General features: G+C 38.9%; 1 long non-coding RNA gene across 1 annotated transcript; it reads left to right on the top strand.

Annotated features, from left to right (window-relative positions):
* Window positions 1–6,681: 6,681 nt before the first annotated feature.
* Window positions 6,682–7,265, top strand: LOC116730148 (uncharacterized). The gene is made up of 2 exons (XR_004341266.1): window positions 6,682–6,822; window positions 6,909–7,265. It is a non-coding gene; the product is annotated as an uncharacterized LOC116730148 (long non-coding RNA).
* The last annotated feature ends 2,114 nt before the right edge of the window (window positions 7,266–9,379 follow it).

Genomic DNA, 9,379 nt, shown 5'->3' with positions numbered 1-9,379 from the left:
TTATATAAACAAACATGCTCCACATTTTCTAATCTTATTTAAGTGTCAGACGACATTTCATTTATGTTTTCTAAGCATTGTGGTCTTAGTAGTAATAAAGTACAGACAGGATGAGCTGAATAGCTGCCCTGGCCTTAAAGGTCTCTCATTGCTTGAGGCAAGAGGAACACTGGAGTTAAGCTGTGGAATATCCCAACAAATTCCCAACTGGCCTTTTTTCTGTCTGCATGAAAACAAGGGTGACTTGATAGCAACTGAGCCTCGACTTTAACTGCACAACTTAAGTCCTGCTATTAGAGATTACAGTATTATTTCCAGAGAAATGAAATATGGAGGATTATAAAGGACAGACACTTCGAATGAAAACACATATGTGTTCTTATGGCACAATGCCGTCGCAGATAATTCCCCAAGAGACACCTCCGATGTGCGCTGGACGTCCGCTCTGATGAGACAGACGGCTTCGTAATGCGATCAAGACTTGGGCTCTTCCAAGGATTCCCCGCTTTAAAATCCCCTCTGGGTCAGTTTGTGGAGAATTCAATAAATCAGCTTTCATTGCTTTATATCATATCCATGTATAAACTGCATGCTAGTGAAGCATTTAAATGAGGGAGTGTCGGTACACCTAACTGACAGTTCGGTGTGTATCTCAGTTTTTAGGTCTTGGTTTGGTACAGGGTCGTGTTTGTGAAGTTGCTTTGTAAATTAGACATAAAATTACTATCAAAGTCTTTCTGAAGCAGCTTAATTTTATTTTTCTTCTCCTAAACTTTTCTCCTTAACCACTGCTAGTTTTTTAGAACTTAAAATCAGGCTGCAAGATTCTTTATAAACTACAGAGAGAGAAATAAACTGAAAAAAACTAAGTTTTAGTTTGTTTAGATATTATTCTGAATATTCAATTTCTCACACAGTTTTCCCTCTTAGCAACTGAATAAGTTTCAAAAGCAAAATTAGCGTAGAATTAGGCCTGTCACGATAACAAATTTTGCTGAACGATTGTCTCAAAAATTATTGCGATAAACGATAATATAGTTTGAAGACCGTTTTACACTGATGTAATGGAAATGACGCAATAACGCATGCGATTTCCTGCCAAAGATAGATACTTTAATTTCAAAAGAACACTAAACACTGGAACTGATAAACAAAACAACCAAAAACAAAAATAAAATGGATTCTCAGTCTCCATTAACAAAAAATTTACTTGGAAAAAAAACTAAACAACATAAAGCCAAAGTGGAAATAAATACTGCATTCAACCAAAAGAGTGTAGATTATGAAGTCTGTATACTATGTTGCCCTTCAGTAATAATTAAATTTAAATAGAGAAAATGGGCACAACGACTACCTGATGCAATAATTCACACTACAAGGTTTTTTTTGCCTCTATTTTTCCCCTTAAGACAATATTAGAACGCCGGCCGTTCTAAGATTGTCGCTTACGATTTCGTAACCGATCATCCTGTAGTGTGTGGTGTGTTACGGTAGATCAGGGGGCTCAATACGTCGATCACGGGAAGGTTTTCAGTTGATCTCGGCAGTTGGTGACAAACTGAACGCCGCCAGGACGATAAGACCAGAACTTCTCTTCTGACAGGCTTATCAAAATATTCACTAAGATCCCAAACGTTTGTAGCTTCATTAAAGAATAATATATATATATATATATATATATATATATATATATATATATATATATATATATTAAATCAACAAAACCTGTTAACATTTATATTCTCAGTAATTATTGTTTCAACAATTCAGTGCGTTTCAGTTCCATTAACAAAAAAAAGGCGACAAAGACCGACTGACTAGCAGAGCAGGAGTTTACATTAGCTGATCAACCAATAATCGAGAAATAAATATCAAGCCTTGAAACTTGACATCGTAACGGACTGAATGTTACGTTTTTAACGTAATCGCTGCTCCGCTTGCGGGGCGCAGGCGGTTGCCACGGCAACGGGCGTGCTTAACGACAAAGAGAGAGAGAGAGTGTAAAACGGTAGGAGAATCTCACTGAGGAAGAAATATACTGCATTAGGCTTTCTATCACTTTATTGTTTCTGCTATAACTGATGTATATTCGCATATAAAATAAGTCAATAAAGTTTAATTTACAATTTTTCTGTCTTCGTGTCATGAGGTAGATCTCAGCCGGCTGGTGAGAGAAAAAGTAGATCTTGGTATCAAAACGTTTGAGCGCCCTACGGTAGATCGTTGTTGCCGCTCCGATCCAAATCAGGGGTTTTCCCCGACTGGGAGCTTAACGCAGCCTGTTGAATGTGACAGGTAGCCAATCAGAAAGAGTGGGTTCTCCTCCGTGTTTTCTGATCCAAACAGCTGACACGGCGCAACCCGAAGTCCAGCGGACATCGGAGATGATATGTGGAAACAACATTAATGTTTATTCAACATTTTGTGCAAAGAATACAGAAATGACAAGGGGAGGAGTTGGAGCGAAATTGCTACCGCAGTTGATAAACCCGGTAACTTTTCAGCTGTTCTTCGTTAACGTGATATAAATGTACGGTGGCCGACAGGTGCAAATGCGCAGCAAAAGAGAAACATGCAAACAAAAAAAAAAACACGCGCACAAATTAAATGCGGCAAGCAAAAAGAGAGACGCAAACACCCCCGAATGAAATGCAGCAAACAAAAAGAGAGACGCAAACACCCCCGAATGAAATGCAGCAAACAAAAAGAGAGACGCAAACACCCCCGAATGAAATGCAGCAAACAAAAAGAGAGACGCAAACACCCCCGAATGAAATGCAGCAAACAAAAAGTGTTGAAAACGGAAGTGCTCCAGACCACTAGGGGGAGTCAAAGAAAATAGTATTCATTTCTATGGGACCAGATGCAAGATTCTTCTTCTTCTTCTTCTTCTTGGTATTTATTGGCGGTTGGCAACAAACTTACAGTAGCATTACCGCCACTTACCAGTATGGAGTGTGGTTCGATCTACCGTAAACTTTCACTTTCTACCTTTTCCCTCCATTAACTCCTGATTAAACATACCCCCACACATACACACCTGCTTATATTATCCAACTTGCTTATAGCTTTATATACCCCTCTTTGATATTCTTTACACACTCACACCCAACTTGCTCTACTCATATCCTATGAAATAGCTTTGTTTTTTTAAGATACCGAATAATTATTTGAATATGTCTACTCCCGAAATCTCTCCTCAAAAATTCTATTAAATTAAACCTTTCTTTAATACCTACACACTCTCTCAGCATGCATCTTCTCTCTTCTTCATACTTACAACACTCTAAAATAACATGCTCTATTGTTTCAGACTTCTCACAATAATCACACTTTCCAGATGCAAGATTCAGAGAGATACCTTTACTTTCTTTCAAATTTCTTTCTCTGAATCTTGCATCTGGTCCCATAGAAATGAATACTATTTTCTTTGACTCCCCCTAGTGGTCTGGAGCACTTCCGTTTTCAACACTTTTTGTTTGCTGCATTTCATTCGGGGGTGTTTGCGTCTCTCTTTTTGTTTGCTGCATTTCATTCGGGGGTGTTTGCGTCTCTCTTTTTGTTTGCTGCATTTCATTCGGGGGTGTTTGCGTCTCTCTTTTTGCTTGCCGCATTTAATTTGTGCGCGTGTTTTTTTTTTTTGTTTGCATGTTTCTCTTTTGCTGCGCATTTGCACCTGTCGGCCACCGTATAAATGGGTTATAATGATTTACATTCAGTCAGGACTTTACGCTGACACTAGCCACATGCATTGCAGGTAGATTGTAGTAAAGCATTGATTAATGCCTGGTTTTAAAATTAGTTAACTGAACTTGTAGCCATTATTTTATGCCCTTTGTTGGACACCACACGGCAGGACCGAACCCGATCGAACCGTTATACCTAGGATTTGTGTCGGCTAATGTGTGGCCTGTCAGGTTTTGAAAATGGGCCGACAATCAGCCGACAGCTCTAAGATCGTGCAGTCTGTGCTGAGCTTTACACTGAGGAAATGGGGAAAGGGAGGGTCAGTGGAGAGCACCGGAGTTGAGCCTTTTTTCATTTAGTGTCATTAACAAAAAGAGAAAAAGGCCGGAAGAGACGATAGTGCCGATAGTTAAAATGACGTCGATAGTTTTAATTTATCGTACGATTAATTGATTTATCGTTTATCGCGACAGGCCTATATATATCTATATATATATATATATATATGTGATACTTTTCTATTCAATTATTATTTGTTTAAGATCCGAGTTTAATCAATCCCAATATTAGTTGTTCAACAAATTACATCATTATTGATAATTTCAGAACAAGGTAATATAAAATATTGTGAAGAAAACTCGAGCTCATCCCACTTCCCCATGCGGGAGATTTAAGTTTAACAGTAATAATAAATAAAGTTATCTTTAAAATGAGTCACTCAAGTGACATCAAGTGACAACAGTAGACTTAAACATTAATAAAATAAATCTGGTGTGTGTGTTGTTTTTGTCTCCTGCAAACTTTGCTTTAATTCTACGTATTTTTTCTATCTAATCATAAGAAATCATAGTCAGTCAGAGAGAGTCATGAAACAGGAAGAGCAGGTTTCCTGGAAAAAGAGGAAGTAAGTTTCCAGCCTGCAAATTTACAAAAATAGTTGCGACTATTCCTTATTTTAAAGCATGAAAGTTTTAAAGAATGAAAGTCTAAACATTTTGAGTAATTGGATAAGATTCAAAGTAAAATACTTATATTAATATTGGTTTACTTATAATAACACTTACACTTACATTTGTGGGAACACTTACAAGTAAAACAAGTAACTGTAACTTTGGTATCAAATAATTAGAATAATAGATTATTCTTGGTTTCTTTTCAGAAAACATATGTAATAACTCACATTAAGATTATAATAAGAATAATTAATAAGTTATGGTTATAAAATTATAAATGAAAGCTAAATCAGAGAAGCTAAAGAAGTTATAAATGTGATTTTGACATTGAGCTTGAAATGGTATAAAAAGGTGTAACTGCAATTAAACATTACTGATATGTTGGAGGTAGATGGTAGGTGAAAGGTGAAAGGTTAAGGGAAAAAGGGGAACTAACAGGAGAGCAGAGATGATCAGCGCCTTATTTGGAAACAGATTGTTGAACAATTTAAATGTTTCAAAGAAAAGGTTGTGCAGGCCATGGTCATAGGAGGTTGAGCAACCCTGAGACATTAGCACAGACATCAAGACATAATGTCTGTAAAACAGTGATGGATATGAGATCATCTGTCTAAGCAGACAGCCAATTAAACAAGCACAGCAACAGTGCTAGCCAATGCAAACGCACCAAAAGGGTGGATAAACCCTATAAAAGGTGGGTGCAAAACAGGAATCTTTGGTTGGATCCTCCAGGCAGCTTCGAGCCAAGATCGAGACAGACAAAGAACTCTGCAGCTGAAGAAGAGCCGGGGCCACAGAGCCAAAGACTGTCCTGTGCATGGGGACCAATCAGCCCCGCAACATGTGGATTCAAATCGCACTTCTCTCATCAGCTGGGTTCAGACCCCAAAGACAAAGATGAAGATAAAGGCAAAGACAAAGGCAAAGAAGAACTGGTGCCTTCCTTCCTGCCAGCACCCAAGTCCTGTGTGACCTCACCATCCATGCGGAGAAGAAGCTCATCAGACCTACAGAGATTCCTGCCTTCATCGATCAACTTCTCCTCCTGCTGCAGCACCTTCTTCATCATCAGGCCAGGTCTGGGGTTTGAAAAGCCATGCTCCGTCCGTCTCTCTCAAAGGTTCCCTTTTTAGTTCTCAGTGTCAGCATTAGGGAAAGACAGACTAGATGATTGATTTTACTTATTTGATTATTTCTGCTACTGAATTAAGCTGTACTGACCCTTGCAAAAATGCCTTACTAATAAAATACTTACATAAAGAAAATCTAAAAGATGTTGTGGACATTCAGTTAATGAGTCACCTTAAAGTTCTTTGATGGTTGTAAAATAGCTCTGATGTTTGATTCTGGAGAGGAAAAAGTGGAAAATGTTTTTAGGTTGCTGGTAGTCCATATGTAAAACAACATCCTTGGGACTCACCGAGTCACTAAAACCAACCTGGTTCTGTACCAAGTGCAAGTTGTCATAAAGAGAAGAGCGGCCGTTAACAGGTGTGCTCTGTGAAACTAGTTGGCTGCAGGATGCTCAGTCTGGCTAATTCACAGGGGGAAGAAGGTTGGGACACCTGGATGTAGTTCGTCAGAAACCAGGCGAATCTTTTCTCGATGCCAGCTTAAACAGAGTTTACTTCAGTTCTGGACAGGATAAATCCCAGCAGATTTAGGAAACTCAAGTAACCCGATAGACGGAGTGCTGGTAGCACATCTCCTCTCTCAGAAGAGGAAGTAGAGAGAGAGAAGAGGGGGGGGGGGATGTTGCGCAACAACAATATATAAAATTTTATCATTAACATAGAGTTAACAAAGATGAGAAAATTTTGTTTTGCAAATGTTTATAAAATCTGAACAATTTCCTGCCAGAACCAAATTAATAATGGATAAAGACAATTTATATGGCAGCAGGTACAGAAAACCAAGGTAGAAATCTATTGTTAATCAATTCCTGCAAAATAAATGGAAAAAACATTACTTATTAAATATTTGGTCATTATTTCAGTTTGAATCGGGCAGAACTTATCTGACCGTTCCCATAGCAACGATCAGAAGCAGGACCCTCCCCAGAACCACAGTGACCTCACTGATGAGGTCACAGACGACATCATGAACATCACAACAGATCAAAGAAGTTCTGAGGCTTTAACTGCTTGAATCTCAACACAACAGTTAGAATCCAAACGCTTCAGTGAGATTCAGATTTTGTGTCTAGTAAGGATTTTTGTGTTTCCAAGATGCCATACCCTTTCATTTTGCCACTTGGTTTTGGACTAGGATATCTGGTGACGACAGGGATGAGGAAAGTTTTCGACCATTTCTTTCCTGGAAACGACTCGGACGTAAGTACCTCCCAGGATTTTGAGAAAGATTTGTTTTGGGACGGGCTTCCAACGGTTCCCAGAGATAAAACTGACCCGGCTGGGGAAGTTTCTTCTCTCGAAAGTCCAAGCCGTTTCTCAAGCTCCAAGGATGTTGACAGAGATTTGTTTTGGGACGGGCTTCCAACGGTTCCCAGAGATAAAGCTAACCCGGCTGGGGAAGTTTCTTCTCTCGAAAGTCAGAGTCGTTTCTCAAGCTCCCAGGATGTTGACAGAGATTTGTTTTGGGACGGGCTTCCAACGGTTCCCAGAGTTCAAGCTGACCCGGCTGGGGAAGTTTCTTCTGGGGCAGATCTCAAAGCCCAGGCTTTGAGATCCACTATTTCATCTCCGGCGTGTCCAGAGAAGACATCAAGAAACGGCGCATCCTCCAGGGTCTCTGAATGTAAATGTTCCTCAGACGGAGCGTCAGACTTAACACACAGGAAGCAGCAGAGGAGCAGCAGAAAGACTGTTAAAGACAAAACTGCCCCAGACCAAGTACGTAATTCTGACAATGAGGAAAAACTTTGGGACCAAATTGTGAACTGTTCCCAAAAGAAAAACTACCCCGAATGGGATAGCTCACTGTTAGAAAGAGAGGAAAAACTTTGGGACCAGATTTTACTGATTCCCCAAAAGAAAAACTACCCCGAATGGGGTAATTCAACCTCAGAAGAAGAGGAAAAACTTTGGGACAGGATTTTAATGATTCAACAAAAGAAAAACTGATCTAGATTATGAGGTTTTCTATGATGAACAAAAAGATTATCCTCGGATTCCAGCTGCCATAAAGACGACCTCTGTAGAGGACAACCTCTGTAAAAGTTTCCCAACGGGTTCAGAAATCGTTCTCAGTTTTTAAAGCTTTCTGAACCTGTTCTCAAGAAAATGTGTACAAAAGCGGGATTCATAATGAGAAGCAAACACATGAAGAGAAACGCCACACTCCACAGAAAATCCCACCTAATGGTTTCTCCTGCCACTAATCTCCAAAACAACAAAGCTGATTTTTTAGACGAGGAAGAAACATTGAATTTTGTGAATAAACTATCAAAAGTTAACATCCTGTTTGCAGGTTTCTCTCCGGGCGCTCCGGCTTCCTGCCACTATCTAAAGTCATCACTGTTTGGTTAATTAGTTTCTAAATTCTCCCTTGGTGTGAATAAAACATCAGTGCTGCACAGTGGATCAGTGGGTAACACTGCTGCCTTGCAGTAAGAAAGTCCTGGGTTTGAATCCCAGCCTGGTTCTGTCTGCATGGGGTTTTCTGGTTCTCCATGTCCATATGTGGGTTCTCTCCAGGCGCTCCGGCTTCCTCCCACAGTCCAAAAAGATTTAGTGTGATTTATAATGGATGAATATTAATAATAATTATTATTATTAATATTACTATATATAAATAGATATATCCATATCTCTAAATATATATCTATATCTATTAATCTAACTCTATCTCTCTCTCGCTATATATATATATATATATATATATATATATATATATATATATATCCCAAATGGGGCATTTTGGGGTATATATACACACAGTACAGACCAACAGTTTGGACACACCTTTCTAATTCAATGGGTTTTCTTTATTTTCATGACTATTTATAAGGCAAGAAATCCCACTTATTAACCGGACAGGGCACACCTATGAAGTGAAAACCATTTCAGGTAACTACCTCTTGAAGCTCATTGAGAAAATGCAGAGTGTGTGCAAAGCAGTAATCACAGCAAAAGGTTGCTACTTTGAAGAAACTAGAATATAAGGGGTATTTTCAGTTGTTTTACACTTTTTTGTTTAGTGCATATTTCCACATGTGTTATTCATAGTTTTGATGCCTTCAGTGTGAATCTACAATGTCAATAGTCATGAAATAAAGAAAACCCACTGAATTAAAAGGTGTGTCCAAACTTTTGGTCTGTACTGTATATATATATATATATATAGCAGGGACGGAAAACCAAGGTAGAAATCTATTGTTAATCAATTCCTGTTAAATAAATGAAAAAAAAATTACTTATTAAATATTTGGTCATTAATTCAGTTTGAATCAGGCAGAACTTATCTGTTCGTTCCCATAGCAACGATCAGAAGAAGGACCCTCCCCAGAGCCACAGTGACCTCAGTGATGAGGTCACAGACGACATCATGAACATCACAACAGATCAAAGACGTTCTGAGGCTTTAACTGCTTGAATCTCAACACAACAGTTAGAATCCAAACGCTTCAGTGAGATTCAGATTTTGTGTCTAGTAAGGATTTTTGTGTTTCCAAGATGCCATACCCTTTCATTTTGCCACTTGGTTTTGGACTAGGATATCTGGTGACGACAGGGATGAGGAAAGTTTTCGACCATTTCTTTCCTGGAAACGACTCGGAC

This window comes from Xiphophorus hellerii, chromosome 12 (assembly GCF_003331165.1).
Source record: "Xiphophorus hellerii strain 12219 chromosome 12, Xiphophorus_hellerii-4.1, whole genome shotgun sequence".
NCBI lineage: Eukaryota > Metazoa > Chordata > Actinopteri > Cyprinodontiformes > Poeciliidae > Xiphophorus > Xiphophorus hellerii.
This window is presented reverse-complemented; position numbering and strand designations above follow the sequence as displayed.